This window comes from Marmota flaviventris, chromosome 2, assembly GCF_047511675.1.
Source record: "Marmota flaviventris isolate mMarFla1 chromosome 2, mMarFla1.hap1, whole genome shotgun sequence".
In the NCBI taxonomy this organism is placed as follows: Eukaryota; Metazoa; Chordata; class Mammalia; order Rodentia; family Sciuridae; genus Marmota; species Marmota flaviventris.
Genome location: NC_092499.1, coordinates 202,401,477 through 202,410,204, shown reverse-complemented (window position 1 = coordinate 202,410,204; position 8,728 = coordinate 202,401,477).

Sequence of the window (8,728 nt, the reverse complement as noted above, 5' to 3'; positions counted from 1 at the left end):
TGCTTAGGACCTCATTAAGTTGCCGAGGCTGGCTTTGAACTCTCGATCCTCCTGCCTCAGCCTCCTGAGACACTGGAATTACAGCCGTGTCAGACCATGTCCAGCTCCACTTTCTTCTTGTTTAGGAAAAATCAATGTGATTAAGGTTCCAATATAGTTATTTGTTTTCTCCGAAGAAGCCTGTGGTCTGAAGACATTAAATGTTGGTCTTCAGAGGACCCACTGGACCTAGGACCCCAGCATGGAGCATCCCCAGCCTCAGCCCAGGCTTGCAGCTGCACATCAAGCCTGTAGGGGGCGCTTACCACCCACTGCTTGACCCAAATCACCATCCTGTCTCTGAAAGTTGCAGGCAGAAGCCCAGTAGGGGCACAGCCATCCGGGGATTTGGGGGCCCTGTTCTGTGGAGCCTGTCCTCCCAGGGCCATTCTCATCATTTAAAAAAGAAAACCCAGGGCTGGGCACGGTGGTGCCTGTCTGCAATCCCAGCTTCTCAGGAGGCTGAGGCTGGGTGCTTGGCAAGTTGAGGCCAGCCTGGGCAAAGTAGTGAGGCCCTGTCTTAAGTAAAAAAGACTGGGGGTGCGGCTCAGTGGGAGAGAGCTTCCCCAGCATGGGTTGGCCCTGGAGTCCATCCCCAGGACTGGAAGCCAAACACAGGAGACGACAGCCCAGGCCTTTGGCGAAGGCCTGTGAGCGCTTGCTGGGGCTGTGTTTTGGACAGGCCCAGTGGCCGCCCGGGGTCTCTGACTTGAGGCGTGAGGCCCAGCCGCTGCCCGCACCCTCCTGAGTTGCCTGGGCAGGGTGGGCAGCGCCGGGCCCGGCTGTTTTTGTTGTCTTGCTCTTTGGGCCTTGGGGGAGACCAAGGCTTGTGTTTCCTGACGGCCATCCCAGGTGTGGCCCAAGTTCTTTGTCACAGCCCTGTGACAAGGAGAGCCAGGCTCTGCGGGGGGGTCTCGTCTGTGTCCTGAGTGCCCAGCTGCAGCCCTGACGGCAGGGCCCGTGCGCGCGCCTGGGAGTGAAGAAGGCCTCTGCTCCCTCTGGGCCCGCGTCCTTTGTGCCTCACAGAAGGCCTCAGTCTCACGCTCCCTGTCCCAGCAGGCGGGGACCTGAGCCCAGGAGTGCTGCATCATAGGTTGCTGAACCCCTGGGGAGCCAGGTGTTCCCTCTGCCCCAGGACCCCAGAGCAGCAGCCCCTCTCCTCTCTGGAAGTGGTGAGTCCAGGAACAGCCCTCACTCTTCCCAGACCAGGAATGACTGACTGCTCCTCTTTCCCACGGCCCCTGGGAAGCCCTGACTGGTTTCCTTGGACCCAGGGGCATCGGGTACTGAGGGCGGTGAAAACAGGGCCGAGGGCTGGGACCCACTCTGGGGGCTGCTGCAGGAGACAGCGGCTGCAGCTTGACAGGGACAGCGTGTGCTCTCAGCCTCCTCAGTGCTGGGCCCTGAGCTCAGAGCCAGCATTACTGACTCCCTGTCCTGACCTAGAGCCCCCATCCAGCAGCACCTCTGGGGGTACAGCGGAAGATGGCTGCAGACGGCCGGTGTCCCTGCTGCGAGTCTAGTGTGAGTCTCGGCTCCTGGGTCCCTTAAGACCCTGGCACAATCACAACTCTGAAAGCAGGACAGGGGCAGGACTGTCACAGAACCCCCTGGCTGTGCCCGGGCAGCTCACCATTTCAGGCTCGACCCAGCTCTGAGGGGACCGAGGAGGGCCAGACGTGTTGGAAAAGATCCCGCCGATGCAGCTTCCAGAGGCCAGCTCTGCTGTGTCCCTGCACAGGCGGTGGAAGGTCAGTGTCCCTCTAAAAAGTCACTCTGAAATAAAAGTTCCTTGTGCCCCAGTCCTGCCTGGAGGGCAGCTCTGCAGCAGCTTGGCTTTGGCTCTGGAGGGGGCAGATCGGGGTGGGGGCTGACTCGGTGGGTGCCAACTGCAGCCCAAGTGGGGGCAGAAAGGAGGAGATGGGAACTGTCCAGCGGCACCCGGCCACCCTGCGGCAGAGGGTGGCATCTCCGAATGCAGAGATGAGAGAAAGGTATCTGAGCTTCCCGAGGGAGCAGGGTGATCACAGTCTCTGAGGGACCTGGGGCAGCGGGACTTGCAGCCTGGACAGCAGCATCCATATATGAAGAGCAGGGACCTGGAGACAACAGGAACCAGGAGTGCCAGTCCTGCCACGACTGGGAGCCTGCTGTGTATGGGGCACAAGAGGCCACGGGGGATGCCGGGGCTGGGGGAGTGCAAAAGCCAAAGGTAACAATAGGGTGCTGACCGTCGGTCGTGGGGCAGAGCTTGCCCAGAGTCCTGGACATGGGTTTATTGAGGGACTCGAATTTCTTGCCTGGTTTCTCAGGCAATGACATCATATTTAAGTGCCATCTTTAGCGTATCTGATCAGATTCACCCCCTGGGACAGAAAGGGAGCTTTGGATGTGTGGCTAAGAGAGTGCTGCTGACCGTCGGTCATGGGGCAGAGCTTGCTGAGAGCTGTGCTCCGCCACAGCTGCCCGCCACAGCTGCCCCATGGCGCTGGCTCTCCACCCACATCTCCAGGGCACCTTTGCCCAGCGTTGGTTTAGGTGGTTCAGGCAGGGCAGGTTTTGACCTGCCTGTGAGTGGGCGGGCTGCTGTCTACTGCCGGCTGGAGGTCCCCCGCCTTCCTATCTTGCCTCCCCAGTTTTGGCCAGGTGGGTTTGCCAGCACGCAGAGCAGACCCTGTGGCTTCAGGGGATGGGGGAGGTCCCGGACGGCTGCAGCTGCTGGGAAGGGGGTTTGGCTGGGGTGGGCCAAGTCCCCGTCATCCTGGACCCTGCTCCTCTGGCCCAGACACACGTCCGTCCCTTGTGAGGGAGGCACACTATCACCAGCTGGACATGTCTCCGTGGGAAAGCAGCTGCTCCTGGAGCGAAGCTAAGGGGCGAGCAGGGGAGGGAAAGGGCCGTGGGCCACCAAACTCCCAAACCCCACGAGTCTCATCAGCTGCCTGCAGGCTGGCTCTCAGGTGGAGAGGCTGCCCGGGAAGGCGGGCTGGGGATGGCACAGGCGGGGGCAAGCTTGGGGTAGGGCCAGCGGCGGGCCTTCCTGTGGCCTGGGCTCCTGGCTGGGCCTGATGGTCCCACCCGCTAGAGCAGGTGTCCCTGACCCTTCCCTGCAGGGTGGGGCCCGCTCTGGCTCATCCAGCCTTGGGACAGAGGCAAGTACCAGTTCAGAGCTGAGCAGCTGCTGTCCTTGAATGTCCGGAGCTGTCGAGCCGCCTCTTTCTTCCTGGACAGAGCAGGCCTGGGCATGGGTCTGCCTTCTCAGAGCCTGAGGCGGCCCTGGTCTGACGGGTCCAAACACCTGTCCACCCATTAACAACAGAGGTCTTCTGTCTGTGGGGGAACTGGAGCAAATGTGTGCTCCACAAAACCCAAACGTGCTGGCGGGCACCCTGCCTGCCCCCTCCAGGCCCTCAGAGGCCCCTTCCTGCTCCCTGTTTCCCAGGATTTCGGAGCCCCTTCCTCCTCTGTGGCGGGCACACCGAGGGAGATGCTGTCTCTCTGCTGTGATTTCTACAGAGAAAGAAAATTACAAGTAGTTATCATATTTTCTCCCAAACCTTGACACGTCCCAGGTGACGCATGCAGTCACCGACAGACAGCGACACTTCCTCTCTCCCCAGAGACTTGCGTAGGCTGCGGGGGAGGCTGGAAGCACCTCTCCTTCCTTCTTCCTCCTGCAGGGGCCTCCTCAGGGAGAGCCGGCAGCATGCTGGAGGGTGCTGGAGATGGGCTGGCGGCTCAGTGCTGCACAGCGCAGAGCCTCACGCTGGTCTCGGGCGCAGCCCAGGCTCCTGTCTGCAGCAGCTGCCTTTGTCCCCCTGCCCCCAGGGACTGGCTGGTGGGAGCCCAGGAGGAGCCATCTAGAAGCAAGCCTTCAGTGCCCGCCCTCGGGGCACCCTGGCGGAAGCACCCTCCATCACAAAGGGGAAAGGGGAGATCCTAGGGGCTGTCTGGGCCTCGGGCTCACCTGCAGGTGCTTTCCTGATCTTCGGCTGAAGCTGCCGACACCCCCAGCCCCGGCCGCTCCCCTGGAAGCTCACTGCGATGCATCCCGAGCAGCAGGTCCTCCCTGTCCCTCTGGGGCACAGCCTTGAAGCTTCCCCCACTGCAGCTGCCAGACCCATCAGTCTTCATCTCAAATGGAAATGTCAAGTTCAACAGGCACTGGCCTTGTTATCAGCTGCGTTTGTGGCTCTATAAACAGAGAATTTTCTCGGGTCGCTGCTCTGCAGAGAGGGACCAAACAATCAATGAGAAAAACCCAGGTGGCTTCCTGCACTATACCACAGATTTCCCTCCCTACCGTCCACCGTCTATCCGTCACCCACATGCCCATCTGTCCACCCACTTCTTCGCCCATCCATCTGCCCACTGATCTACCAACTCATCCACCTGCCCATCTATCAATCATCCATCCATCCGTGCACCCACCCAGTACCTGCCCATCTGTCCATCATCCAACAACCATTTGCGGGCCCAGGCGCCAGCACACCCCTCACACTGGAGAGCAGGGAGACGCTAGCACTCGGGCTGTGGAACACAGCTCGGGGTAACCAGGGTGGGCTCAGGCCTGCTGTGGGAGGCCACCCTGGATGCTGAACGGCTTGCTCCTGTGGGGTTTTTCTTGAGCCTTAGGACATACCGTCCACGTGGACCCAGTTGGCCCTCACTGCAGGGTGCGTCCTTGTTTCCTCAGGCACCCCGACTCAGGCCCTTTAGCACCTCGCTTCCCACAGGATTGGCTGGTCTTCCTTCTCTTCCTCTTCCACCCACTCCCAGGGCCAGAGCAGCCTCCTCCCTCTGAGTGGCAGCATCTGGAGGTCTGGGCCTCCAACAGTGGCCAGGTGACCGGGTTGACATGTGGCCCAGCTGGGAAGCTGGTTGAGGAAGCCAGGGACCTGACCCCCAGCAGAGGGGATGCACAGGCCCTGCCAACGCCCTGGGTGTGGCCATCTCTGGGACATAGACACTTAATTCCAGGATGGGGCATGGTGCCTCTGCTCAGGGGCCATCAAATAGCAGTGTGAACCCTTCTCCTGGGCTCCAGGGAGAACTAGCCTGGGGCCGTCCTGAGGTGTCACCACAGGTGAACCTGAGGCCCCCTGGGAGGGCCAGAGGGTGGTAGGGCAAAGACCACCGTAGTTGTGGGGCAGCGGAAGGATGGGGCGGGCCCAGCTGGGTTGGAGTGTGTGTGGCTGAACTACCTCTTCTGTCCACTAACTGGCCTTGTTGGATCAGGGGCTCCAGGCTGTCCACTACTCCAGGACATGGATCCAGGGCCCCTTGGCCCTCTCAGCTTTGGCCCCTGACTCAGACCTCAAATGCTGCCTGCTCAGAACCAGGTGGACAGCATCTGTGGAGGTCCAGGAGCAGATGCCCTGAGGGCTACACATCTCTGGGCTGAGCTGGCTGTCCGGTCCTAAGGACAGTCTGACCATGTGTAGACGCAGCCTTGGCATGGGCACATTGGGAACATTTTGGGTGCTCTGACATTGTAGCATCTTGAAGCGCTTAACTTGGGACTCAGGGCGGACTTATCCCCTAGGGACACATGTGCACACAGGAACGTGCACGCAGTTATGGCAAGTCCCCTTGTTATGGTTTGGATGTGGTGTCCCAAAAAGCTCCCGTGTGAGACAGTGCAAGAAGGTTCAGAGGAGAGGTGACCAGGTTATGAGAGTCTTAACCCAATCGGTGAATTCCTCCCCTGAGAGGAGTTAACTGGTGACTGAGGTGGTGGGATGCCGCTGGGGGCGTGGCTTTGGGAGAGTGGGGTCTGTCTCTGTTTCCTGATCACCGTGGTGTGAGCTGCTTCCCTCCACCACCCTCTCCTGCCCTGATGTCCAGCCTCACCTCCAGCCCTGAGGAATGGACTAAGACCTCTGAAACCCTGAGCCTTCAAATGAACTCTTCCTCCTCTGTAATGGGTGGGACAGGTCCTTTAGTCACAGCAGCAAAAAAGCTGGTTAAAACTCTAGTAGCAAAAGGGAGGGAGGCGCTGGTCCTTCCACCACCGGGCACTGTGGACGAGGCCATAGCAGAGCCTGCGGTGGGCGGCTGCCCGTCAGTGTCCTGCTGCTGCCGTGAGAGGTAGGACAGTTGGGGCCCTTGCTGAGTCCCGTGGCACAGCTACTGCTCCGGGTCTAGAAGGCTGAGATGAGGCCCAGCCAGCAGGGTTCCCAGGGCTCAGGCCACTGTGGGGGTCAGGCCCCCGCGTGAGGGACTGTCTTCCTGCTCTTGGCTCTGGGAGGCTGCTGTTCTCCGCCTGGGGTCCCACCAGCTTCAAAGCCAGCAGGGGCAGGTGGAGTCCTGCTTACCTAGGGAGCTCTCCAGCCTCCCCACAGGGAGGACCTGGTGAAGCCCTCTCAGGGTCCTGGGGTCACACTTGGTTCACCCGACTTACCTCGCACACTCAGGGTGCAGCTTTTGTCCCATCTGCAAAGTCCCCTCGACCCTGTCACCTAACACGGCCGTGTGTGCTCAGGTTCCAGGGTGGGGCCAAGGACTTCTGCCTCCCACAGAAGTCAAGCAGCCTTTTCCGGGGTGAGGCAGACCCGAGGCTCTGAAGCAGGAGGATCCAGAGTTGCAGGCAGGTGAAGAGGAAGGACGGGCCAGTCTGTGTGCCAGAAAGCCCTGTCCCAGTAACCCGGGGAGGGCGAGAATGCCCCGGGGAGGGAGGGACCCTGATGCTCCTTTTGCCCTTCCTCTGGGTTAGATCATGTGCCACTTGAAAATTGTATATATTTAAATTATACATTAAAAAGATGAAGCAGGTCCCGGTCAGGGCTCCCAGGCAGGCAGGCTCACAGCCATTTTGGGCTTCCTGGCAAGTAATGAATGGAGAATCATTTAAAACCACCCACAGGCGCTCCAGAACCCCAGGCTCAGCCCTGAGTTTGCAGGCGGCCTGCGGGGAGGGTTATGATTGCTCCTTAAATCATGCATGAGCTGGCCTTTCCGTAGGCTGGGAAAGCAATTTCATGTCCACCGCCCCCCTGCAGGTGGGCAGCTCTGCCTGGGGTCGGGGCAGGTGTCCCTAGGTCTGATCATTTTGCTTTTCCAGCGGCTGCCTGTCTGGATGCATGAAAAAGTCAAGGGTAAGCCAGAAAATGCACCAGTGTCAGGTGGCACTCTGGGGCTCCCCTGGCACCTGCCAAAGCTCGCGGAGCTGGGGCGACTTGGGTATCAGGGGAATATAATCGAAAAGGAAAGCTCCTGCAAGAGCAAGAAAACTTCTCTGCTAAGGTAGAGGGAAAGATAACGGCTTTATCACCAAGTGAGCATTAAATTGGAATCCATGTGCATCGCGGGCGATCTGCTGAGCGTTTGCAAAGACAGAGATCTTAGTCTGCATATAGCCAGGCAGATGCGACCCATCACACTGTGTTCTCAAAATAAGCAGCGGCTCCTCCTCAGGCAGGGCAGCACCCCACGCACACTTCACCCCAACCAACCCCCTGGAAATCCTGGTAATTGGCTTGTCGGGAGGGACCCTGCACTTCCTCATCTCTGGGACGGGAGGCAGCGTGGAGCAGCCTGCATGGGAGTTAGGTGCCTGCCCTCCACAGGGACAGCCAGGCCAGGGCACCCTTGCTTGCTGTTTACATTGCAAAGAGATGATGGCTTCCAGGTCCTCAGAAAGACACTAGAGCCTTTGTAGCTTTTAAAAAGATTTATATACATGTCAAACACACCGCAATTACAAGTTCCAAGTAAAAGCTGAAGGTGGGGGCAGGTGCTTTCCTTCCACTTTTGCACCAAGGAAAATGACTTTCTTCTCTTTATTTTCCGTTTTCCCTCCCAGGGCCTGTGACGAGGCTCCTCTGTCTCAGGGTGGGCCACTGGGAAGGACGGCGCACACAGTGGTGCTGGTATTCTCCTGGCTGGGAGATACTTCCGGAGTGCTGCATGCCCGGGGGACAGAGTCAGCTATGCTGCCAGCTCCTTCCTCAAGGCCCTTGTGAGGCCCCATGCAGCAGGCTGTGAGGCAGGGGACATTAGCCATTGTCACTTCTGTGGCTAGGGGCTGGGCCCTGGGGCTAGCACCTTGTTCTTAACTGAACGGGGTGGAGAATGGGGGCTGCAGATGGGGTGCTGCCCAGAGGGAGAGCAGCTCTGGCTGGGTAGGGGTAGGGGTCAGGATCCCTGAGTGGACAGTGGACCTTAAAGTCCATGCCACAAGCCCAGCCCCAGTATGACTCTCTTTCTTGCTGAACCAGTCAGGGTCTGGGGGCTGGTTGCTCAGGGGATGTGGGCCCACCCTTTCCTAGGCCCTTTTCTTCACCCATCAAGGGTCCAATGGGGGTCACCACCTCCTAGGCCCGCCCGTCCATGGTGAAGCGCAGGTCTCCGGGCCTCCTCTCATAGAGAAAGCCCGATGCACCAATGGAGCTGTTCTGCAGGACCCATGGCGTCCACTCTGTCCCCTGGCTTGTTACACACAGTAGAAGCTCATTAAATGTGTGTCCAGTGCTGGTGACAGAATGCAGATTGGAAGAGTGGGCCGTGGGGACAGGTAGGTGCCGCAGCCAGGGGGTCACGCTCAGGACCAGGGCATACGTGGGAGCTCTGGGTCTGGAGGAGGGGCCTGCTGTTCCCTCCAGCCTGGGGTCAGGTCACCTCTGGCAGGCCAAGGTCCATGCCACTGGACAGATTGGGGTCCACACCATCAGACAGGAGGTGAGGTTCA